Here is a 25,852-nt window from a genome sequence, read left to right on the forward strand (position 1 = left end):
GCAACCCCACCAGCAGTGGAGGAATGTTCCTCTTTCTCCACATCCTCTCCAATACCTGCTGTCTCCTGAATTTTTAATCTTAGCCATTCTGACTGGTGTAAGGTGAAATCACAATGTTGTTTTAATTTGCATTTCCCTAATGACTAATGAAGATGAGCATTTTTTAAGGTGTTTCTCTGCCATCCGAAGTTCTTCAGGTGAGAATTCTTTAACTCTGTACCCCATTTTTAATAGGGTTGTTTGGTTTTCTGGAGTCTAACTTCTTGAGTTCTATATATATATTGGATATTAGCCCTCTATCTGATGTAGGATTGGTGAAGATCTTTTCCCAATTTGTTGGTTGCCGATTTGTCCTTTTGATGGTGTCCTTTGCTGTACAGAAACTTTGTAATTTTATGAGGTCCCATTTGTCAATTCTTGATCTTAAAGCATATGCTATTGGTGTTCTGTTCAGAAACTTTCTCCCTATACCAATCTCTTCAAGGGTCTTCCCCAGTTTCTTTTCTATTAGCTTCAGAGTGTCTGGCTTTATGTGGAGGTCCTTGATCCATTTGGATTTGAGCTTAGTACAAGGAGACAAGGATGGATCAATTCGCATTCTTCTGCATGCTGACCTCCAGTTGAACCAGCACCATTTGTTGAAAAGGCTATCTTTTTTCCATTGGATGTTTTCAGCCCCTTTGTCGAGGATCAAGTGGCCATAGGTGTGTGGGTTCATTTCTGGATCTTCAATCCTGTTCAATTGATCTGCCTGCCGGTCCCTGTACCAATACCATGCAGTTTTTAACACTATTGCTCTGTAGTATTGCTTGAGGTCAGGGATACTGATTCCCCCAGATTTTCTTTTGTTGCTGAGAATAGTTTTAGTTATCCTGGGTTTTTTGTTATTCCAGATGAATTTGAGAATTGCTCTTTCTAAACTCTGTGAAGAATTGAGTTGGGATTTTGATGGGTATTGCATTGAATCTATATATTGCTTTTGGCAAAATGGCCATTTTAACTATATTGATCCTGCCGATCCATGAGCATGGGAGGTTTTCCCCATTTTTTGAGGTCTTCTTCCATTTCCTTCTTCAGGGTCTTGAAGTTCTTGTCAAACAGATCTTTCACATGTTTGGTAAGAGTCACCCCAAGGTACTTTATACTGTTTGTGGCTATTGTGAAGGGGGTCATTTCCCTAATTTCTTTCTCAGCCTGCTTATCCTTTGAGTATAGGAAGGCCACTGATTTGCTTGAATTGATTTTATAGCCTGCTACTTTGCTGAAGTTTTTATCAGCTGTAGGAGTTCTCTAGTGGAGTTTTTTGGGTCACTTAAGTAGACTATCATGTCATCTGCAAATATTGATAGTTTGACTTCTTCCTTTCCAATTTGGATCCCTTTGACCTCCTTATGTTGTCTAATTGCCGGAGCTAGTACCTCAAGTACAATATTGAAAAGATAAGGAGAAAGGGGGCAGCCCTGTCTAGTCCCTGATTTTAGTGGGATTGCTTCAAGTTTCTCTCCATTTAGTGTGATGCTGGCTACCGGTTTGCTGTATATTGCTTTAACGATGTTTAGGTATGGGCCTTGAATTCCTGTTCTTTCCAAGACTTTAAGCATGAAAGGATGTTGAATTTTGTCAAATGCTTTTTCAGCATCCAATGAAATGACCATGTGGTTTTTTTTTTTGAGTTTGTTTATGCAGTGGATTGCATTGATTGATTTCCGTATATTGAACCAACCCTGCATCACTGGGATAAAGCCTACTTGATCATGGTTGATGATCATTTTGATGTGTTCTTGGATTCTTGATGTGTTGGCAAGAATTTTATTGAGTATTTTTGCATCGATGTTCATAAGGGAGATTGGTCTGAAGTTCTCTTTCTTTGTTGGATCTTTGTGTGGTTTTGGTATCAGCGTAATTGTGGCTTCGTAGGAATTGGGTAGGGTTCCTTCTGTTTCTATTTTGTGGAATAGTTTGAAGAGTATTGGTGTTACGTCTTCTTTGAAGGTCTGATAGAATTCTGCACTGAAACCATCTGGTCCTGTGCTTTTTTTGGTTGGAAGATTTTCTATGACCCCTTCTATTTCTTTAGGGGTTATGGGACTGTTTAGATGATCTATTTGGTCCTGTCTATGAACATAATGGAACATGTGCCCTTATTGCATGCCGGGGAATCCTCTCGGTATATGCCCAGGAGTGGTATTGCAGGGTCCTCTGGAAGAGTTATGCACAGATTTCTGAGGAACCACAAGACTGATTTCCAGAGTGGTTGTACCAACTTGCATTCACACCAGCAGTGGAGGAGTATTCCTCTTTCTCCTCATCCTCGCCAACACCTACTGTCTCCTGAGTATTTAATCTTAGCCATTCTCACTGGTGTAAGGTGAAATCTCAGGGTTGTTTTGATTTGCATTTCCCTAATGACTAGTGATGCTGAACATTTTTCAAGGTGTTTCTTAGCCATTCGAAGTTCTTCAGGTGAAAAGTCTTTGTTTAGCTCTGTACCCCATTTTTTAATAAGATTATTTGGCTCTCTGGAGCCTAACTTCTTGAGTTCTTGGTATATATTGAATATTAGCACTCTGTCAGACATCGGATTGGTGAAGATCCTTTTCCAATTTGTTGGTTGCCATTTTGTCCACTTGTCAGTGTCCTTTGCCTTACAGAAACTTTACAATTTTATGAGGTCCCATTTGTCAATTCTTGATCTTAGAGCACACACTATTGGTGTTCTGTTCAGGAACATTTCCCCTGAGTTCATGTCCTCAAGGGTCTTCCCCAGTTTCTTTTCTAGTTTCAGTGTGTCTGGTTTTATGTGGAGGTCCTTGATCCACTTGGAATTGAGCTTAGTATAAGGAGATAAGAATGGATCTAAAAGTGGAAGTAGAAACAATAAAGAAATCACAAAGGGAGATATCTCTGGAGATAAAACCTTGGAAAGAATTCAGGAGTCATAGATGGAAGCATCAACAACGGAATATAAGAGATAGAAGAAAGAACTTCTGGTGATCAAGATATCATAGAAAACATTGACTCAACAGTCAAAGAAAATGCAAAATGCATAAATCTGGTAACTCAAAACATCCAGGAACCCCAGGATACAATGAGAAAACCAGACCTATGGATTAAAAGTATAGATGAGAGTGAGGATTTATACCTTAAAGGCCCAGTAAATATCTTCAACCAAATTTTAGAAGAAAACTTCCCTAACCTAGAGAAAGAGATGTCCATGAACATACAAGAAGCCTTCAGAACTTCAAACAGACTGGACCAGAACAGAAAATCTGCCTGGCACATAATAATCAAAACACCAAATTCACCAAAGAAAGAATATTAAAAGCAGTAAGGGAAAAAGGTCAAGTAACTTATAAAGGCAGACCTATCAGAATCACCCCAGACTTCTCACCAGAAACGATGAAAGCTAGAAGATCCTGGGTAGACCTCATACAGACCCTAAGAGAACACAAATACCAGCCCAGGCTACTATACCCAGCAAAACTCTTAATCATCATAGATGGAGAAACCAAGATATTTCATGATAAAACAAAATTTGCACAATGTTTGTTCACAAATCCAGTTCTACAAAGGATAATTAATGAAAATTGCCAACACATGGATGGAAGCTACACCCTAAAAAAAGCAAGGAAGTAATCTTCTTTTAACAAACCCAAAAGAAGATACCCACACAAACATAAAAAAATAACATCAAAAATAACAGAAAGCAACAATCACTATTCCCTAATATGTCTTAAGAACAATGGACTCAACTCTCCAATAAAAAGACATAGACTAACGAAAGATTTCTCTTGTAAATCTTCAATCTTATCAGAAATTGTTTGCAATTCCCCCTTTTAATTGATTTACTAATTTCTTGTATGTCTACCATTTTATCTGCATTATTTTTCATGATAATCTTCAATTTTAATATGTCTTTCTATATACTTCCTGTATTTTATCAGAATGTTTTCAATGTAAATCTTTGATTTTACCACAAATGTTTCCAATTCTACCTTCAAATAATTTAGAAAGAGTTTTTACATCAACCATTCTTTATGTAAGATTTTTCATGAAATAGTCAATTTTAACTTGTTTGTCTATTTATTTCTTGAATTGTACCAGAAATATTTTCCATGTAAATCTTCAATGTTATCTGAAAATGTTTATAATTCCACCTTCAATCAATTTAGAATTATCTTTATGCCTATCATTTTATCTATATAATTTCCATGATAATCTTTAATTTTAACATGTTTTTCTATATATTTCTACAATTTTATCAGAAATATTTTCCATGTAAATCTTCAAGTTTATCAGAAAATGTTTATAATTCCACTTTTAATCAACTTAGGAAGACTTTTATGCCTACCATTATTATATCTATATAAAATTTTCTTTCAATTCTAACATGTTTTTCCATATTTTTCTACAATTTTATCAGAAGTATTTTCCACATAAATCTTTAATTTTATGATAAATGTTTCTATCCCATATTTCAATTAATTTAGCAATGTTTTATATGCCAACGACTTTACTCCTTAATTTTCCATGAAAATTGTCAATTGTAACATGTTTATCTGAAATATTTTCCATATAAATCTTTAATTTTATCATAGTGTTTTTACTTTTGTTACTTCCCTTTTCAATAAAAAAATGAAAAAAAATAAAAATAAAAAAGTCAAAAAAAAACAAAATAGATGCTATGAATTTGTTATAAGTAGGTTTAGTATAGATGGAGAGCAGATCAACTAGATCAACATTGTCTGGTCATTTCTCAACGTCAAGAATTCTTGGTGAAAGCTTCAATGGTTTACTCAAGTATATCCATTATATTTAAACCACACAGCTGCTGTCACCTTATTTCATTTCTACTTTTTACAAAGATTTTTCCATATAGGCAATACTCGAAGATAAATAAATATTCACTGAATGAAATTAGCAACAATTATAGATGAAGAACATACAAGACTACCATGATTCAAATATTTTATTTCCAGCTTAACTTCTTTTATGTTCTATAAAATCCTTACCTACTTTCTACCACCACAAATAAATGATATACCTCATTGTTTTTAGTATTATAGATTATTAAATACATGTTAATATAACATTACTGATTCACTATCTGTTTTCTTTAATACAACATGAATAAGTCTCATAGGCACAAATTGTTTTTTTTTCATTTCTATAACCTGGAATTGTATGAGACTTAAAGATATAGGTCATATTGTGAAGAAAAAGTATGTCGTTGCTGCAATTGTTTCTATTGCTTTTATTGGGAAATAATTATGCATTTATAGAGTACACAGAGATGATACATGGTGTTTATCCAGTAATTGGTTCATCATGTATAACAAAAGCACAATATTAGAAACTGGAAGACAGCCATTGCCATGCTCTGTGTGATTTTTTTTTTTTTATTGAATTATGTTTAGACTTTTCCAGTGGCAGCCACCACCAAATTACAGAATTGTTTGTTTGAAAGATGGCTCCATCCAACTCCATATTTATAGTCATTTGATCTCTCTAACATCACTATCCACAACACAATATAACCTCTAGTGTGCTTGCTCATTTTATTTCTTTGTTATTTCAAGACTACTATACCAATTGAACATACTATATATAGCATTACATGTGTCAGTGCTAATCTCAGAAAAACATGGGCGTTGAATGAAAACATGCAATATCTAGAAAGATATGTCCCTCTAAGAAGCAGTAGAAAAAGGTCAGGGAGTCTTCAGGAGTTTCTAATCCAAATGGTATTGCGCTTCAGTTTCTTAAACACAAAAAAAATATGTGGCTAAACCATTTTCCTGAAAATACCAAGCTTTGAGTGTAGGGCATAGAAAAATCCATTTAAAACGAATTGGAAAACTTTTTTATTTATTTATTTATTTTCTGTAATTCTTTTTTTTATTCGATATAATTTATTTACAATTCAAATGATTTCCCTTTTTCTAGCCCCCCACTCCCCGAAAGTCCCATAAGCTCCCTTCTCTTCCCCTGTCCTCCCACCCACCCCTTCCCACTTCCCCGTTCTGGTTTTGCTGAATACTGCTTCACTGAGTCTTTCCAGAACCAGGGGCCACTCCTCCTTTCTTCTTGTACCTCATTTGATGTAACTGGAAAACTTTTTATATGTTTCCAATGTTTCCTCAGTCTGTATTTCACAGCTCACCCTAATTATGGCCAGGAAAACCTACTTATGACCATGTATCATTCATTTGTAAGACAAAAGAATGGCTGTCATGAACTTTCAGTAACATGACTAATCAATACAATCCCACATCTTGTAGAACACTATTTAGTATTATAGAGGTATTCAATTTCCCATGATAAAGAAATATTAAATAGAGTTGTGTGTGTGTGACAGAGAGAGAGAGAGAGAGAGAGAGAGAGAGAGAGACAGAGAGACAGAGAGACAGAGACAGAGTAAACGGGAGTATGTTTCTCTGTGTGAGCATGTGAGTGTATGTGTGTGTGTTTGTGTGTGTGTGTGTGTGTGTCTGTGCATGTATGTGTGTGTGCCCATGTGAATGGGTAGGTTTGTGTGTGAGTATATGTGTATGTGTGTGATGTGTGTTTATGGATGTGTTGTTATGTCTGAATGTGTGGGTATATGTATATTCACTAATGCTATACATCTGATTTTAAAAGAAGGAAGAAAGGAGAGCCTTCATAGAACTTGTTATATATTGTTAAGTTTAAGGTCTTACCCTCTATCTATTAAAAATGGTATTGTTACTGAAACAGACTAGTTGATCAATGGAATAGAATTGAAGAGCCAGAAATAAAATCTCACACTTATGGACACTTGATCTTTGTCAAAAATATACAATGGGAAAACAAGAAAGCATCTTCAATAAATGGTGCTAGCCTAAGTCGCTGGCTGTATGTAGAAAAATGAAAATTGACCCATATTTGTGATTTTGCACAAAGCTCAAATCAAATGGAGCAAGGAACTCAACATAAAACCAGATACACTGAATCTAATAGCATACAAAGAAAGTGGTAAAGAACCTTAAACTCATTGGCACAAGGGTAAATTTCCTAAACAGAACTCTAATGGCTCAGGCTCTAAGACCAAGAATTGATAGATGGAACCTCATGAAACTGGAAAGCATCTATAAGGCAACAGACATAGTCAATAGGACAAATTGGCAACCTACAGATTGGGAAAAATTTTGCTAACCCCCTATCTGATAGAGATCTAATATCCAAAATATATAAAGAATTCAAGAAAAAAACCAAACAACCAAACAACCCCATAAAAAATGGGGTATACAACTAAACAGAAAATTCACAAGAGAGGAATATTGAATGGCCAAGAAGCACCTAAAGAAATGTTCAAAGTTCTTAGTGATCAGAGAAATCTAAATCAAAATGTCCCTGAGCTTCTGTCTTATAATAATCAGAATGGCTTAAATCAAAACCTCAAGTGACAGTACATGTTGGCAAGGATGTGGAGAAAGAGGAACACCTTTCCATTGCTGGTGGGATTGCAAGCTGATACAACCACTCTGAAAATCAATCTGGAGGTTCTTCAGAAAATTAGCAATAGATCTACCTGAAGACCCAGCTATACCACTCTTATGTCCCACCAGATAACAGGGCCATGTGATTCACTATGTTCATGGAGGCCTTGTTTGTGATAGACAGAAGCTGGAAACAAACCAGGTGACCCAGGACAGGAGAATGGATACAGAAAATGTGGTTCTTTTACACAATGGATTACTATACAGCTGTTAGGAATGAGGACATCCTGAGCTTTGCAGGCAAATGGATGGTACTAGAAAATATCCTGAGTGAGGTAACTCAGACCCAAAAGGACATGCATGGCTTATGTTCATGAATAGGTGTATATTAGCAAGAAAATGTACAGAATATCCAAGATACAGTGGACAGAAGTGAAAAAAGTCTACAAACTGAAGGGTCTAAGTGAGGACACCTCAGTACCATTTGGGAGGGAGAAGAAAACAATCTCAAGGGGGAAGGGAGGTAGGTACGTGGGTGGGAAAGGGGACAAGGAGAGGGAGAGGGAAACATGATCAGGTATTGGGGGTTGCCTTATTCAGGGTTTCTATTCCTGCACAAACATTATGACCAAGAAGCAAGTTGGGGAGGAAAGGGTTTGTTGAGCTTACACTTCCACATTGCAGTTCATCACTAAAGGAAGTCAGGACTGGAACTCAAGCAGGTCAGGAAGCAGGAACTGACGCAGAGGCCATGGAGGGATGTTTCTTACTGGCTTGCTTCCCCTGGCTTGCTCAGCCTGCTCTCTTATAGAATCCAAGAACACCAGCCCAAAGGTGGTACCACCCACAAGGGGCCCTCCCCACTTGATCACTAATTGAGAAAATGCTCCACAGCTGGATCTCATGGAGGCACTTCCCCAACTGAAGCTCCTTTCTCTGTGATAACTCCAGCTTGTGTCAAGTTGACACACAAAACCAGCCAGTACAATTGACCCCTTGTCAATTTGACACACAAACACATCACTATTAAGCCTCAACCCTTATTTTCTTATTCATCCCCAAAATCTAAATTACTTTAAAAGTCCCACAGTCTTTACATATTAAAAGTTCAATCACATTAAAATGTCCAATATCGTTAAAATTCAAAGTCTTTTAAAAGTTCAAAGTCTCTTAACTGTGGGCTCCACTAAAATACTTTCGTCCTTCAAGAGGGAAAATTATCAGGGCACAGTCACAACCAAAAGCAAAACTCAAAACTCCAATCATCCAATGTCTAGGATCCAACTCACGATCTTCCAGGCTCCTCCAAGGGCATGGGTCACTTCTCCAGCTCTGCCCTTTGTAGCACACAGCTTGTCTTCTTGGCTCCAGCTGCCTGTACTCCACTGCTGCTGCTGTTCTTGGTGGTCATCACATGGCACTCGCATCTCCAAAATGCTGCTATCTTCCACCGCAATTAGGCTTCACCAATAGCTTCTCATAGGCTCTCTTCATGGTGACAAGCCTCTGCTCCCATGCATGACCCCTTCAAGTCCTGGGCCATCAATTTCAACTGAGGCTACACCTTCACCAATGGCCTTCCATGGCCTCTCACTCTGCCAAGAGCCTCAACTGCTCTTCATGACACCTTCATGCCTTCAAAACCAATACCATCTGGGTGACTCTTACACAATACCCAGATTAAAGGCTGTAGGTCTCCAACAGAGGGTGTGGCCCAGATTACAGGCACCTGAGTCTCCAGCAGAGGGTGTGGCCCAGATTATAGGCACCTAGGTCTCCAGCAGAGGGTGTGGCCCAGATTAAAGGTGTGTGCCTCCATGCCTTTAATCCCAGATGATCTTGAACTCGGAGATCTCCTTGTCTTAATCTTCTGAAATTCATAGCCACTATGTTTCAAGATCTCCATGCCCAGATCCAGGTCAGAAACTTATATCTCTGAGCCTCCAGATTAGGATCATAGGTGAGTCTTCCAATTCTAGATTGGAGTTCATTCCAGATATAGTCAAGTTGACAACCAGGAATAGCCAGTACAGGGGTGGAGAACAGGAATGAAGCCCTGAGAGCCAGGAAAAAGAATAGAATCAGACAATCTCAGGAAGTAGGAGGTAGGGGGAGTCTCTAGAATGTGCCAGATGCGTGGGAAATGATAGACTCTCAGGACTCAAAGGGAGGGCCCTTAGATGAAATGTTGTACAGTGGGGAGTGGGAACTTACAGAGACCATCTCCAGCAGAAAGACATGACATCTTGTAGTAGGATGAGGGTGCCATCCTAAAGTCAAAAACTCTGAACCAGAATTATTTCTGTCTGATAGAACTGCAGGGGAAAAAATGGAGAAGAGCCTGAAAGAAAGGAGGTCCAGTGACAGGCACAAAGTTGCATCCAGCTCAAGGGGAGGCACCAAGACTGACACTATTACTAATGCTGTGGTGTTCTTACATACTGGAGCCCAGCTTGACTGCCCTCTGAAAGGCCCAACAAGCAGCTAAAAGAGTCAGAAGTAGACTCTTCAGTGGACAGAAGATGGTGGCCCCTGTGGTTGAATTAGAAAAATGTTGAAAGAAGTTGTGGAGTAGGAAGGCCCTAAAAGAAAATCAGCAGTACTCGACTAACATGGACCCCTGAGATTGCTCAGACACTGAGCCAGCAACCAGTCAGCATACACCAGCTGATCCGAGGCCCCCAACACATGAACAGCTACAACATACATGTATATGTATGATAGGGTCTGGACTCAGTCAAAAAAAATGCACCTAACCCTTAAGGACTTGAGGACCTAGGGAGTTTAGAGGTCGGGTGAAGTGGGGACATCCTTGTGGAGAGAGGGATGTGAAGAGGAGTTATGGAGTGGGGAACAGTCAGGGGGTGGACTTGGCGGGGGATAAAATCTGGAGTGTACAAAAAAATTAAATAACATTTTTAAAAAATAAAAAATAGATTACATGAACATCCTGCGGGGGTGTCTTGATTTAAATAATAAAGGTTTTGAATAACAGAAATAATATTAAAAATAACACTTTTCCCCTTTTTTTATATGTAAGTCTATATGAAAGTTTCTATCAAGAGCAACATAGAAATAAACTTGCTGATTTATGAGGGCTCGGCCTCCTCAATATTATTATATATTCACAAACTATATTATAAAGTGATAATTTCTAATTAGTTTCCAAACAATTGCATTAAATGCTCTTTCATCTGATCACCAGTTCAATGCTTTGCATCTATATCCTCCAACTTTGTTGATCAATATGATGACTATGAAATAAATTATTTTTAAATACCCATAATTATCTAATTGCTCTTTTTATACAAATGCCATTTCAGCTCCATTTGATTTCCATTTTTAGATAATTTTTTCATTTTTCTACTGTATTGACTTTTTCTTAATGATTGTATTACATTCAATTTGTTGCGCAGCAATTATTTAATGAAATAATGTGTTAAGAAAACAGAATTGCCTGTATAATTTATTTTCACATTGTAGTACAATGTTTGTAATGCATCTACATTAATTACTGTATTTTTCTTTTATGCAATAAATATCTTTCTAAAATATTTATTTAAAATATCCTCCCTAGATCTGAGACAATGAAAATACTAATTTGTGCTTTCTCTGGGATTTTAGAGTTGTATTTTTCATGGTCAGGTTTTTACAACTTTGAATTTAATTTTGTATATAACATTAATGAGACTTCAAAAACAGTATTTTACTTCCATAGAAAAATACCGACAACTTGGCACTTTGAAGATTATTCATCAATTACTAACCAGACAAAGAGCAGTTTATACTTTAAGTTCTCATAAGTTTGAGCTCTGGTTCTTTGGAATGATCCACTATTTCTGAAGCAGAAAGAGATATCGCTCTACTTAGTATTGTGGAAGAATCCAAGAAAACTGGCATTAAGGGCCTCATTTCTTCCAGAATGTTATTTGAGAAATTCTTTCTCATTTCTAAGGACAATGAACATTCTCAAAACATGACCACCTTCATCTTCAAGCAAGCAATGGAGTATCACCGTGGGTCTCTCTTTCTATCACATGCTACCTGAGCTTGAACATCCATAAATTACAGTGCTATCAATCAGAGTAAATTCTTCTTCTAAAGACTCAGATGATTAAAATCAAATAACCAGCGTAACTTTTTGACTAGGAAGTGGGCTATTATGATTAATTATACATCAAAAATGGGCAGCAGTGCTTCCAGCATCCTGCAGAGAGGGCCACTACCAGTGGAACTGAGGTGACAGGGACCAGGTAGGTCCTGCACCCACTGCCACTGACCACTGTTGGGCAACCAGGTTGCGTGCAGCAGAGTTGCAGTGCTTTTTACTGCACTGAGGCCCCATTAGACCTCTGCCTCCTGCCAGCCAGTTACGAAAGGCACTCCACCATCTTGGCTACAGGACACAAGAGTTCTAGCAGACAAAGCCAGCTAGCAGACATAGCTCAAGACTAACATCACTTGGGTCTAAGCCTGGCAGGCAAAAGCCTGCCACCAGGCCCTAGGCAGCTCAGTGGACTGTCTGTGCTCCAACCAGGTGTGTGTGTGTGTGGGTCCTTAGCACTGCAGACTGCCCAGCACTTGCAGGGGCACACCTTGCCATCTTGGCTACCAGACAGAATCAGTTAGCAGACATAGCCCGAGGCAAACATCTCTCAGGCCTAAGCCTGTCAGACTTTTATGTGGACTCAGGGTCTGGGCAGCTAGGCAGGCCTTTGGGAACCAACATGGTTGAGGGATCTGTGGCCCTGCAGAGGGATCAGCACTCGGAAAAGGTACCTGCAGCATCCACCATCATCACTCCCTAAAGGAGCAAACTGGCAATACCAGGTTCACAGAGACAACTTGGGCAGGGCAAACTAGGGCTCCAAGAGCACCCAAGAGTAGGGCAGAACATCAGCAATCTGTCCCAGGGGAAACCCTGTCATCCAGAGGTGCTGAAATAGCCTTACAGGCTCACAGGAGGTTCAAACACCAGCCAGTGACAACAAGACCTACTAATGCCAGAGATAAGGAGATGGCAAAAGGCAAATATATGAATGTTACTAACAGAAATCTAGGCAATATGACAGCCTCTGAACCTAATCCTCCAACAACAGCAAGTTCTGGATAACCCAACACATCAGAAACACAAGATTTGGATTTAAAATTACTGGTCATGATGCTGCTAGAGGAACACAAAAAGAACATAAATAAATAAATCTCTTATAGAAATGCAGGGGAACATGAATAAGTTAGAAGCCCTTACAATAGAAATGAAAAATCACTTAAAGAAATGCAGGAGAAATTGAGTCAGCAGGCAGAACTCATGAAAGAGGAAACACAAAAGTCTCTTAAAGAATTAAAGGAAAACACAAACAAACAAATGAAGGAACTGAGCAAAACCATCCTGGATCTAAAAACAGAAGTAGAAACAACTAAGAAATCACAAAGGGAGACAACTTTGGAAATAGAAAACTGTGGGAAGAAATCAGGAGCCATAGATGCAAATATCAACAAAAGAATACAAGAGATGGAAGAATCTCAGATGCCGAAGATACCATAGAAACCATGGACTCAACTGTTAAAGAAAATGCAAAATGCAAAAAGCTTATAACCCAAAAGATCAAGGAAATCCAGGACACAATAAGAAGACCAAACCTAAGGATTATAGGTATAGATGAGAGTGAAGATTTACAACTGAAAGGGCCAGCAAATATCTTCAACAAAATTATGGAAGAAAACTTCCCTAACCTAAAGAGAGAGATGCCCATGAATATACAAGAAGCCTACAGAACTCCAAACAGACTGGACCAGAGCAGAAATACCTCATGCCGCATAATAATTAAAACCCCAAATGCACTAAACAAAGAAAGAATATAAAGGCAGTAAGAGAAAAAGGCCAAGTAACATATAAAGGAAGACCTATCAGAATCACACCAGACTTCTCACCAGAGACCATGAAAGCCAGAAGATCCTGGGTGGATCTCATGCAGACTGTAAGAGAACACAAATGTCAGCCAAAACTATTATAACCAGCCAAACTCTCAATCACCATAGATGGAGAAACCAATATATTCCACGACAAAATCAAATTTACACAATATCTTTCCAGAAACCCAGACCTACAAAGAATAACAGGAGGAAAACTCCAATACAAGTAGGGAAATGACACACTGGAAAAAGCAAGATAGTAACCTTCTTTCATCAAACCCAAAAGAAGATAACCACTCAAATATAAAAATAACATCAAAAATGACAGGAAGTAATAATCACTATTCCTTAATATCTCTTAACATCAATGGACCCAATACCCCAATAAAAATATATAGACTAGCAGACTGGATAAGGAAACAGGCCCTGCATTTTGCTGCATTTTACAGGAAACACACCTCAGTGTCAAAGACAAACACTACCTTAGAGTAAAAGTCTGGAAGACAATTTTACAAGCAAATGGTCTTAGGAAACGAGCCGGAGTAGCCATTCTAATATCAGATAAAATCTACTTTCAACCTAAAGTCATCAAAAGAGACACAGAAAGACACTTCTTTCTGGTCAAAGGAAAATTCTACCAAGAAGAACTCTCAATTCTGAACATCTGTGTTCCAAATTCAAGAGCACCCTCATTCATAATATAAACTTTACTAAGGATCAAAGCACACATTATACCTAACACAATAATTGTGGGTGACTTCAAGAATCCAGTCTCCTCAATGAACCAATCAGTAAAACAAAAACTAAACAGGGAGACAGTGAAATTAATTGAAGCTTTGGACAAATTGGATTTAACAGATATTTATAGAACATTTCATCCTAAAGCAAACGAATATAGCTTTTTCTCACACCTCATGGTACCTTCTCCAAAACTGACCATATAATTGGTCACAACACAGACCTCCACAAATATAAGAAGATCAAAATAATCCCATGCCTCCTATCAGATCACTATGGAGTAAGAGTGGTCTTCAATAGCAACAAAAACAACAGAAAGCCCACATACACATGGAAGCTGAACAATACTAAATGATACCTTGGCCAAAGAAGGAATAAAGAAAGAAATCAAAGATTTTTTTTAGAATTTAATGAAAATGAAGGCACAACATACCCAAATCTATGGGAAGCAGTGAAAGAAGTGTTAAGAAGAAAACTCATAGCTCTGAGTGCCTCCAAAAAGAAATGGGAGAGAGCATACACTAGCAGCTTAATGGCACACGTGAAAGCCCTGGATCAAAAAAAGCTAATTCACCAAGGAGGAATAGAAGACAGGAAATCATCAAACTCAGAGCTGAAATCAATCAAGTAGAAACTAAGAGAACCATACAAAGAATCAAAAAATCCAGGAGCTGGTTCTTTGAGAAAAATCAACAGGATAGATAAACCCTTAGCCAGACTAACCAAAGGGCACAGAGACATTATCCAAATTATCAAAATTAGAAATGAAAAGGGGTATATAACAACAGAAACTGAGGAAATTCAAAAAAAATCATCAGATCTTACTACAAAAGCCTATCCTTAACACAACAGGAGAATCTGGAGGAAATTGACAATTTCCTAGGAAGATACTAAATACCAAAATTAAATAGGGATCAAATAAATTATCTAAACAGTCCTATAAACCCTAAAGAAATAAAAGGGATCAAAGAAAGTCTTCCAACCAAAAAAATCACAGAACCAAATGGTTTTAGTGCAGAATTCTATCAGACCGTCAAAGAAGACCTAACACCAATACTCTTCAAACTATTTCACAAAATAGAAACAGAAGGAACACTACCCAACTCCTTCTATGAAGCCACAACTACGCTGATACCAAAACTACACAAAGATTCAACAAAGAAAGAGAACTTCAGACCAATTTCCCTTATAAACATCTATGCAAAAATACTCAACAAAATTCTTGCCAACTGAGTTCAAGAACACATCAAAATGATCATTCACCATGATCAAGTAGGCTTCATCCCAGGGATGTAGCAATGGTTCAATATATGGAAATCCATCAATGCAATGCACTACATAAACAAAGTCAAAGAAAAAACTCACATGCTCAATTCATTGGATGCTGAAAAAGAATTTGACAAAATTCAACATCTTTCGTGCTTAATGTCTTGGAAAGAACAGGAATTCAAGGCCCATACCTAAACATAGTAAAAGCAATATACAGCAAGCTGGTAGCCAACATCAAACTAAATGGAGAGAAACTTGAAGCAATCCCACTAAAATCAGTGACTAGATGGGGTTGCCCCCTTTCTCCTTATCTTTTCAATATTGTACTTGAGGTACTAGCTCAGGCAATTAGACAACATAAGGAGGTCAAAGGGGTACAAATTGGAAAAGAAGAAGTCAAACTCTCATTTGCAGATGATATGATAGTCTACCTAAGTGACCCAAAAAACTCCATTAGAGAACTCCTACAGCTTATAAACAACTTCCTCAAAGTGGCAGGTTATAAAATCAACTCAAGCAAATCAGTAGCCTTCCTATACTCAAAGGATAAGCAGGCTGAGAAAGAAATTAGGGAAATGACACCCTTCACAATAGTTACAAACAGTATAAAGTACCTTGGGGTGACTCTTACCAAACATGTGAAAGATCTGTATGACAAGAACTTCAAGACTCTGAAGAAGGAAATGGTAGAAGACCTCAAAAATGGAAAAACCTCCCATGCTCATGGATTGGCAGGATTAATATAGTTAAAATGGCCATTTTGCCAAAAGCAATATACAGATTCAATGCAATACCCATCAAAATCCCAACTCAGTTCTCCATAGAGTTAGAAACAGCAATTCTCAAATTCATCTGGAATAACAACAACAACAACAACAACAAAAACCCAGGATAGCTAAAACTATTCTCAACAACAAAAGAAATTCTGTGGGAATCAGTATCCTGGATCTCAAGCAATACTACAGTGCAATAGTCTTAAAAACTGCATGGTATTGGTACAGTAACAGGCAAGTGGACCAATGGAATCGGATTAAAGATCCAGAAATGAACCCACAACCCTATGGCCACTTGATCTTCGACAAAGGGGCTGAAAACTTCCAGTGGAAAAAAGATAGCCTTTTCAACAAATGATGCTGGTTCAACTGTAGGTCAGCATACAGAGAAATGGGAATTGATCCATCCTTATCTCCTTGTAATAAGCACAACTCCAAGTGGACAAATGCCCTCCACATAAACCCAGACACACTGAACCTAATAGAAAAGAAAGTCGGAAAGACTCTTGAAGACATGGGCACAGGAGAAAAGTTCCTGAACAGAATATCAATAGCTTATGCTGTAAGATCAAGAATTGACAGATGGGACCTCATAAAATTACAATGGTTCTGTAAGGCAAAGGACACCATCAAAAGGACAAAATGGCAACCAACAAATTGGGAAAAGATCTTCACCAACCCTACATCTGATAGAGGGCTAATATCCAATATATACAAAGAACTCAAGAAGTTAGACCCCAGAAAACCAAATAACCATATTAAAAATGGGGTACAGAGCTTAACAAAGAATTTTCACCTGAAGAATGTCGGATGGCTGAGAGGCATCTTAAAAAATGTTCAATATTATTATTAGGGAAATGCAAATCAAAACAACCCTGAGATTTCACCTCACACCAGTCAGAATAGCTAAGATCACAAACTCAGGAGCAAACAGGTGCTGGCGAGGATATGGAGAAAGAGGAACACTCCTCCACTGCTGGTGGGGTTGCAAATTGGTACGACCACTCTGGAAATCAGTCTGGTGGTTCCTCAGAAAACTGGGCATGTCACTTCTGGAGGACCCTGCTATACCACTCCTGGGCATATACCCAGAGGATTCCCCAGCATGTAATAAGGATTCATGCTCCACTATGTTCATAGCAGCCCTATTTATAATAGCCAGAAGCTAGAAAGAACCCAGGTGTCCCTCAATTGAGGAATGGATACAAAAACATGTGGTATATATACACAATGGAGTACTATTCAGCCATTAGAAACAATGAATTCATGAAATTCTTAGACAAATGGATGGAGCTGGAGAACATCATACTAAGTGAGGTAACCCAGTCTCAAAAGATCAGTGATGGTATGCACTCACTGATAAGCGCATATTAGCCTAGAAACTTGGAATACCCAAGACATAATCCACATATCAAATGATGTCCAAGAACAGAGGAGTGGCCCCTGGTTCTGGAAAGGTTCAGTGCAGCAGTATAGGGCAAAACCAGAACAGGGAAGTGGGAAGGGTTGGATGGGGGAACAGGTGGAGGGAAGAGGGCTTTTGGGACTTTCAGGGAGAGGGGAGCCAGGAAAGAGGAAATCATTTGAAATGTAAATAAAAAAATATATCAAATTAAAAAACATACATCAAAAATGTCACTAATTATGTCATGTGACCCAATTTTGTGTGTTATATATAGGAAGTGGATGTCATGGGCAAACCTTGAAATTGAATCTAGTACTTAACAGATTTTTCCTGTTTCTTTTGGATCTCTTCTATAGGGAGCTCAGAGAGTAAAACACAGGTGTTTGGGTCATCTCTCCTTATACCATTTAAAGTATATTAAAGAATTATCTTTAGAATACAGGGTTTAATTTATAACACAGGCAATCATATCATACAACATGTGATTCATATAGCTTTTCCTTTTAGGATGAAAATATCATCCTAAAAGAAGTAACCCAACCAGAAAAGAATAAACAAGGTATACACTCATTGATAAGTGGATATTAGCCCAGAAGCTCAGAATTTCCAAGACACATTTCATAATTCATCATATCAAATGATATCCAAGAAGAAGGAAGGAGAGGGCTCTGGTCCTGGAAACGCTCTATGCAGCAGTGTAGGGGAATACCAGGACAGGGAAACCAGAGGGGATTGATTAGGGGAACAGGGGGAGGGAAGAGGGCTTATGGGACTTTCAGGGAGAGGGTAACCAGGAATCAGGGAATCATCTGAAATGTAAATAAAGAATGTATCTTATAATAAAAAAGAAAATATCCCTTTGTGTTTATGATTTAATGGAATTAAATTAACAATTAGCACATAAGTAAAATATCTATGTCTTATGATTAAATTCGGTTGAAAGGGTCTTGTTTAATTTTTAATATGACTGCCAAACTATGTGGAAACAGTAACTCACATAGGAACATATGATAATCCTCTATGTAAAGAGGTAGAACTATTGCTTGAATACATTTAGGCTTCTTGGTAGATGGGCTTCTTCCAAAATTTGAATCTTTTCTCTCCCTCTCTCTTTTTCCCTTCATTTCTATTTCTAACAAATGCAACCAAGTAGATTTTTTTAATGGATTTGCATATCTCCGGAGCTTCCTAAATTATTGTTTTGATTTCATATAAAGTTAGTATTGCACGCAAGGCTGGCCTTGGGAGAATTGCTCTGACCGCATATCTATAAACCTTGACTTAATAGAAATAATTGAAGTAAGTGAGCTTCCATTTCAAATTGAATTATGTGGCTTTTTATATATATCTTCTCTTTTCTACATCTTTCTTTGTTCACAAGAGCTTTTCTTTCTATAGACTTTGGCTCTAGAGATCAGCCAGCTAACAAAATCATTCAAATGTAAAGTCAGTGAAACTTGTGAAGGTGAAATGACTTATTTTCCTAAAATCACCCTGAGCTGAACTTTTAAAAAGAGGCCATAAAGCTTTAAATCAACTTCTGCAAAGTTCTATTAGTGCACAAAACCAGAGAGTTCATAAGTATAGAAACAGAGAGTTAATAAGTGGCTTATTAACCATTTGTTAATTTCAGAAGCCCTAGTGTGCAGATATGTACATCATGAAATTCCATGGAGGGCTCAGGAAATGGCTTTGCTGGTACATGAGGATGATACAACCATGAGATCCCGAGTCCCATCCCTAACAGTCATGTAAACATTAGGTGTGATGATGTATGACATTAATAACAGCAATGAGGAGATGTGTATCTGGGAGATGAGTGGCCTATGAGGACACTGGTTAGCCAGACTAGTGCCAAATTCATTGAAATACTGTCTCAAAAAAATAAGGTGAATCATTTTTAGGAAAGACATTTGATGTCTACATATTGTCTACATAAGAATATACATACACATATCCATGTGGATATTTATACACATACACAATCACACATACAAACAAACAAACACACAAAAACAATTTCCATGTAACATTTTCAAGTTGTTCTAATTTCTCTTTAATATAAAAAGCAAATCTATCTGGATGTAATTCTACTTCTTATTTTATTACTACTTTTCCTTTGTACACTTCCAAGTTCAATATAAGCTTAAAAGATTGGATATGTCAATATTCTAAATTTCATTTCTCAAGTTTGAGATTCTGTAGAATTGGTACTTTTATTAACATTTCAATAGATAGAATACTTTACATGTTGCATTCATGCTATCTTTACAACAATTATAGTTGGTGTCTTTCTCTTTTTTCCTCTTTCTTTCTTTCTTTCTTTCTTTCTTTCTTTCTTTCTTTCTTTCTTTCTTTCTTTCTTTCTTTCTTTCTTTCTTTCTTCTAATAAACCTGCTGTTTTCTCTTACTCTGAAAGACCTGGATCTTTAGAGCTCTATTGTTTTTCTGCCCTTGAAGACACCCTCATAAATTTAAAGTATCATCTCAACCAACATTTTCTCTGTGTCCACTTTTGCTACTTCACCACCCTAGGAATGCCCTCACCCCTACAGACAGTTTCTCATTACATTTTGTGCTAATTCGCTGAGCACTAGAAACAAGCCTTTGGCTGAACAATTTTGAGAACATACTAAAAATGCCTCACATTAACATACAATAGCTTTTCTTGGATCCCAGGCTAAATTATTACCCAGTTCATAAGGGACAGGCATGAAGGGTTTGTTGGAAGATAAAATTCAAAGTAGCTGTAACCCCATCCTTCAGAGTTATTGATTTCTGCCCCTGGGTCTGGCTAACAGAAGAACTTACCATTCATCACAATTAAAGTGAAAGCCTTGTAAGATATTAGATTAAGACCTGGAAGCCAGGATGCTGCACAGGACTTCTTATGATAGAGTTCTGAAAGGCACGAATCTGAAATGGAGAATTTGAAATGGTAGTCGAAGGACTGTTTTTATGGGGAAAATAGGCTCATGAGAAACCTGTCAGTATCTTCAGTAAAGAATGCTTCTGCCTCCTCCAGCAAACCACTACCAATAGCTACACAGCACAGGGTGCAGTCTGGAGATCATTTGCCACATCTATGCCTGAATTTGGATGCAATTGTCATTATTTAAAATAAAACAACAAAGAAAACAAATAAGGAAGAAAATGTGGACAACGAAAGTCTGCAAAGAAGCACCTTGATTCTGTTCTTGCATTGGCAGAAATAGGAAACTGCTGAAGGAGAGGAGCTATGGAAGAAGACAGACTACAAAAGAAGAAAGTAAATTTATCTCAAGATCAATTGATTAATGTATTTGGTATTATAGAACAAAATCGTATTCAATCCTAGCAACACAAGATCAGTTTTGTTTCTAAAAGTGTGTGTGGGGGGGGTGGGGTGGGGTTCTACATATGATGGAAAACCTTGTATTTGTATTCCTGAGTCTGGTTTATGCTCCATCACTCTTCCTACATATATTTGTTTCTCAAATATGTGTATGGAGGAAGATGAAAAAGAATGAAGAATGAAAATATTGCTACATTTTAAAAGACTACTAAGAACGGAAAGATGAAATAAGACTAAATTCCTTTTATACTAAATTACCTTACATTCTTATCCACACACAGAAAGTTAGAATCAAAGAGATATAAAATGGGTAAAATATCAGAAATGTTAATTAATAAACAATCACAAAATAATTCCAAATGCTAAATCACAGACCTGAAAAACCAGTAAATGCAATGCAGGAATAGGAACTAAGAAAATACACTACAACCTTTAGAACAGTCAGTAAAGTCTCCTACATATTCACCATGATTCAGCCAAATGGATTTCCTTCCTATTCCTGGTTATATGGCACTTGATTTGAGCAGAGGATCTTGGCCTGGCTTTTCATTCTACTTCAAATATGTACCTACAGACTACAATGGCAAATGTTGTAATTGTTTCTATCTTTTGGATGAAATAAAATAAGCTGCAAAAATTATCCTTAAAAACAAAACACGAAACACTCTGTTAAAAAACGTTTAACCAACAAGCCTGACCACTTGATAGAAACAGATTCCCTGGAACCCACCTGATAGAACCAGAAAAGTGATTTATACAGGCCATCCTGTCTTCAGTATTCATACCATGTGCTTCTGTGCCCCCAAAGGATTTTAAAAATTAAATGACAGCTGTGGCAGCAGCAGAAGGAGGCAGATGCAGAGACCCACAGTCAAATACCAGACAGACCTTGGGGAATCCTGTGGAAAATGGAAGAAAAGAAGTGGGCAAGTTGGAGGGGTGGAGGACCCCACAAGGAGACCTCTGGAGTCCCCTCACCTGGGACCATGGGGGCTCGCAGAGACTGGGCCAGCAACTAAGGAGCAGTCTTCCTCTGTGGCTGGACCTAGGTCCCTTATACATTTGTTGCAAATGTGCAGTTTGGGCCTCATGTGAGCTTCCTAACAACCAGAATGGAGGCTGCTTAATTCCTATTCCCATTGGATTTCCTTCCCTGTACCTGACTGCCTTGCCTGGCCCCATTGGAAGAAGATGTGCCTTGTCCTGCTGGAACTAAAAGTCTCAAGGCAGGGTGATACACAACTGGTATCCTTTTTCCTCAGAAAAGGGGAGTGTACAATGCAGGATTTGTAAGGACGGGACTGAGTAAGGGAGGGGAGCTGTAATGTAAGATAAATAAAAAGTAAATAAATTTTGAAAAAATTTGCAAAAAGCCAATGTCCTGTACTTATTCATAAAAAATGATTTGTGACTGAGTCTATGCATACAACTGGGCGATTATGTGCACGTATTTGTGTGACATATCTTCCAGTAGTTCATTCTTTGATTAACTTCATATGAGTGCCTTTCCCTATTATATAACTTCTTTTTGGGATATCACCCTATTATATCATCCATGAATTGTCTAAAGTATCTTTTCATTTGTTCAAAATTATTCAAAACTAGATAGATAATTTATCTTTAATTTTAACTAAGTAAATAAAAGTCCTTTCCATATAATATTCAAAATTAATTCATTTTCTTATCAATTGATTGGATTGAAGGTAATAGTCTAAAGAAGCATGACCCTGCCATACTGAACAAAACTGTTGGAATTATATGTAACAAGAAGTTTCCTCAACGAGGAAGGTGATTTTTTGCTACTATCTATTGATATCTATTCATTGGAATAAATGAAGAAAAAACAGTAATTCTCACATAACAGCCTGCAGCTATGGTGTGTTTTTTGTGCTTTTCTCTATTTCCTTGTATCATATTATCACTATTATAAACTTTTTTTATAAAACTATACAAAACTAATTATTAAAATCCTTAAAATTCACAGAATAATTTTGTGTAAATAATGAATCCAAAATTAAACCTTTATTATTCTGAGGTTAGAAATTCATACCCATTCAACACATTTTATATTATACACTTATGAAACAATAAATCAGTGTTAAGCTTGCATTCAGATTAAAAAAATCAATTTGTGCAATGGATAAAAAATATTTTTTCTCACTTATGTTTGCCCATATATTTTGATACTTTGTTTATTCAGTAACAGAATGTTCATTGTTAATTCACATATATTTAATTATATTATTCTTAATGAACCCTGGAAAATATTTATCAACACATCTTCTAAAATAAAAAATATTTGTTTTATAATACCTATTTATACTTAAATTTCCAAATATTAAAAGTTTGTGTTATTATTTTAAGCTCAAACACATATTCTGTCATTGCACACATGATACCAAGGAGTAAATATGCTAAAAATGAAAAACTCATGAATTGCCTTAAAGCCACACATAGATGACTACTGGAAGATATCAAGCCACCAGTACTATTATAGAACTTAAAATCATGAAGACAAGATCAGGTCTGATCATAGAACAGTTCCGAGTGCATCCTGTGGATTTGATATAACCATTATAGTATCCCATTTACTACCATAGCTGCCCACCTTCTACCTGAGTAGCTCTCAGCAGTCCATCATCAGCTACAGCTGTCTTCCTTCAAAAAGAACAGTATACTCTTAACCATAGCAAATCACTTACTGGCACATTAGACCACCTACCAGCACAACAGTCTACCTACCATCCTAGCAGCCCACCTCCTATCATAGAATTATACTTCCCATAATAGAAGTCTACCTAACACTTCAGGCCCCTATATCCTACCACAGCTCCCTAATTTCAGTTTAACTGCAATCTCTTTACTACTGATTAGTAACCAAGGAGGCCCCAAAAACAAACATGAAAGCGTGGTTTATCATATAAACTCTACAGTCTCTAATCTTCATTCTTCCTAAAGATAGTGCTGTAAGACTTATAATGATTTGTAGAAGTTGTAACCATACTGATAGCAAACCTCACAAAGAGCTGAATGGTAGAACAGGCTGATCCAGCAACATAAACTAAATTTTATCAGAGGAAGACTTGTGTCCATTTTTGCAATCAAATGCTAAATAGCTCAAAATCTATAAACATATAATACCCATAATTTTATGTAAAAAATCATGAAAGACAAACAGTAAGAGAGGTGAAATATACTGGCATGAGACAGACCAAGGAACACCTTTTCAAAGAATGAAGCAGCCAACTGAGATAATAATAGCTTATATGTAAACAATCTAGTATAAAGGGATCAGGCATAAATGGCTTCCTCCTCTATATTATGAAAAATCTCTGAAGACAGATTGAGAACTAATGCTAATGTTAATGTCATCAAGAATAGGAAGAAGTATCTAGTCAACATAGATAGCAATATGCCTCAATCAGAAGGAGCTTTAAAGTCATCAGTGAACTTGGAAGAAACCTAGGAAGTAGTTTACTGGGGGAAGGTTAACACAAAGCATTCTTTCTAGACACACACACAAAAAAGCTAAATATCAGCAACAGAATGATAAAGACCAATTGGTGATAATCAGTATAGAATAACACTTTGAAGATTAGAATCAAAGAGAGAGAAAATGGGTACAATATCAGAAAAATTAATAAACAATCACAAATTAATTTCAGATACCACATCACAGACCTGCAAATACAATAGATGACATTCAGAAATAACAACAACAACAAAAAAGCAAGCCCCTGTATACCTTATATTCAACTGACTAAGACAACAGGCAATGTAAACTTTTCAGTAACCCATGAAATAAACAACAAGAGAACAAAAATCAATTTTAGCAGAGTGTTATTTTATTAAAAGCCTTGAGAGTCTGAAGACATTTGTATGACATCCTGAAATTTCTTCTATGGTGGAATAGGACATGTTGAGCCTAGAAAAAGTTCTTTTAAGGAATTAACATGTTGTGATTTTTTTTTTACCAAGTTACTTAAAGAGTTATCATCAGTTTGTCTCAGAGGCCCATGTACACTTTACTTCTGGTAGATTATGATTTAACAAGTAAGTAAATTAGTACAAATATTTTGAAATCAGAGGGGGAAAAGTAACACACATGGATCAGGGCGAAGGTGAAAATGAAGATTGTGGGGGGAATGGAGCTGTGTTCTCAGAGAGAACCTATGGACTCTCATGATACCAGGTATAGATTATAAATATTGATGTCTGCCTGGACAAAAATATATTTCCCATTTTGTTTACTGACAGGGCTAGAAGTAATAACCCTACCAACAGTGAGAAAATCTAGTTTCTTCACATTTGTTTTCTTAAGCATCGTTTTGCAATAAAAGTAAGTACAGATTTATATTGAAATAACTCACTGAAGGGCAGGGCAGGAAAAATACTATATTTTTTATTATTTTTGTATTTGGAGCATAAAGCTCTATGAGAAAATAAAGTGCTTTAAAAAAAAGAGAACTTGGTGAGAAGATATCTGGCTCTTAAATTTCCCCAATGCTATTCAATAGATTAGACCTTGGTAAGTTAAGGAAACTTTTGATTTGATTGTTGACTGCCCCAATTGTCATATTTGCTGAATTATGGATAGATTTGACATCCTTAAGTGGATGTCTTGTCACTGTTCAAGATAGAATCAATCTGTGGAAAATATATCTAGGCTTATTCAGAAGGAAGTTGTTCTGCGTCCTAATAGTAGGGAATAATTCACGAGGGAAGCTACAGTCTAGGTCTGGAACTTCCCTGAGGACACTTGAATTCTTACTTTGGATGAAGAAGAAAGCAATCATGATTGGGGGGAAGGACATGAATAGGAAAGGGGACAGAGGGGAGAAGAGGGGAACATGATCAGGTATTGGGGGGTCAGCAGAAAGAATGCAAACAAACAAGCTCAGGAGGTAGGAGGTGGGAGGGGGGCTCTAGAGGTGAGAGATGCTCAGGACTCAAAGGGAGG

Source organism: Apodemus sylvaticus, chromosome 2 (assembly GCF_947179515.1).
Source record: "Apodemus sylvaticus chromosome 2, mApoSyl1.1, whole genome shotgun sequence".
Taxonomy (NCBI): domain Eukaryota; kingdom Metazoa; phylum Chordata; class Mammalia; order Rodentia; family Muridae; genus Apodemus; species Apodemus sylvaticus.